This window comes from Pteropus vampyrus, unplaced genomic scaffold (genome assembly GCF_000151845.1).
Source record: "Pteropus vampyrus isolate Shadow unplaced genomic scaffold, Pvam_2.0 Scaffold16, whole genome shotgun sequence".
In the NCBI taxonomy this organism is placed as follows: domain Eukaryota; kingdom Metazoa; phylum Chordata; class Mammalia; order Chiroptera; family Pteropodidae; genus Pteropus; species Pteropus vampyrus.
This window is the reverse complement of record NW_011888797.1, coordinates 9,244,646-9,246,325: the sequence shown is the minus strand read 5'-3', so window position 1 is coordinate 9,246,325 and position 1,680 is coordinate 9,244,646.

Below are 1,680 nucleotides of genomic sequence, written 5' to 3'. Positions count from 1 at the left end.
ATTCCCTCTGAATAAAGAAATCCGCAGTGTGACCTTGCTGTATTTTCTCGCAGTGTTTTTTTTTTTTCCTACACACAGGTTAGAAAAGGGAAGAAAGTGAATATACGATTTTCATTCTGCTTTTCTCACCTAACTTGATAAAATCAGCATTTTCCATGTTAATCTAATGATTTACTCTCACGAACATCATTTGGATGGCTACAGAATGTCTCTCAAGTAGATGAACAGCTTGTATTTAAGCAGTCTCCTAGCGATGGAACATTTTAATGGTGTCCAATTTTTCAATTATGAATTCTGCAATAAAGGGATAATTTCCTCTCAGTAACAGCTTTTCTCAAATCACTGACTTTTCCTTGCACTGGGCACTGGGAAAGTAGATCAGATCTCAGCTTGAGCAATAGACCCCATGACAAAGATCCCATGCAGGGCCTGACTGTAAGGGGGGAGGGGAGGAGAACCAGGTGAGAAGGGGGTGGAGGGGTAGCAGAGCATAGTTTATTTTAAAATCAAGTCTTTTTTCTTTTCTTTTTACTTATAAATGTACTGTGTCATTATATACGATCTGGGAAATATGTGTGTTCTAAACGTGAGCTAACTTCAGTTTAAATTGGCATGAATATTTAGGCTTCTCGGAATCTAACGCCATCTATCCACACAGAAGACCTGGTCTCTTGCAAACCTGGTCCCATTCCAGGCGTTTCTGGAGCCCCTGGGGTTTAACGGGAACCACTGCAGCTCGCCATCTAGCATCGTGGCAGGCAGACGAGCCGCTTCCACGAGTTTTCTTAGTTGAAGATTAGCATTTTGCCTCTGCTAAGCCAAGGTTCCGTGGAGGCAGCTTGACCAATTAGGGCAAAAGGAAAAGGAAGTGGTTTACTCATTTCTGGAGCGTAATGCCTGAGGGAGGTGCTCAGCAATACTTGCGCACTAAATACCTTGATGAATGGCCCCTCGGGCTGGAAATGAACACGGGCAATGTGCAGAGGGACCAGTGAGGTGATGGACAAGGGCACAAGCTCAAACTATATGTCCCTGGAGCAGAAATGGAAGGCGCCAGCTTCTCTCACCACCAGGAGTTCCTTCCCCTCCCCGCATGGCTCCGCCGCCCAGGAGTAAGTGCACCTCTTAGGAGCTCCCACAGCACCCTGTCCCCTCCTGTCACACCGTTTACCTATCCTCTTGGTTAATGGCTTACCTGGGGTCCATCCCCCTGCTGGGCCCCAAGTGCCATTAGGCTGTTTTTTTTTTCCCACGATGTCCTCAGGGACCTGCGGGGACCTGGTCTAAGCCTGGGCTCCAAGACAGGCGAGGGAAGAGGTGGGCGAGGCCCTTTAGAAAATGAATCCTGTGTCTGTAGTTTACCCCACCCAATTTGCCCTGGGCATTAAGAAGCTAGAACATGGACCCGGAGGCAAAAGTATGTTGCCGCAGTGGAGTCAGAAGTAAAGACCTCACACCTTCAAGCGGCTGCACGACATAATTCCTTGGGGGCCTTTGAAACCACCCGAGTCGGGTACTACCAGAGTTGATGAGGTCCCTGTGCCTGGAGGGAGGACCCACCCACTCACCTGTGTGCTTCGGAGCTTCCCAGGTGATTCTAACGTGCGGACAAGTTGGGGAGCACTTCTTTAGCCCTTGGCTCCTGTCCTGACATCACTTAATTAAAATCTGTTGAATGAA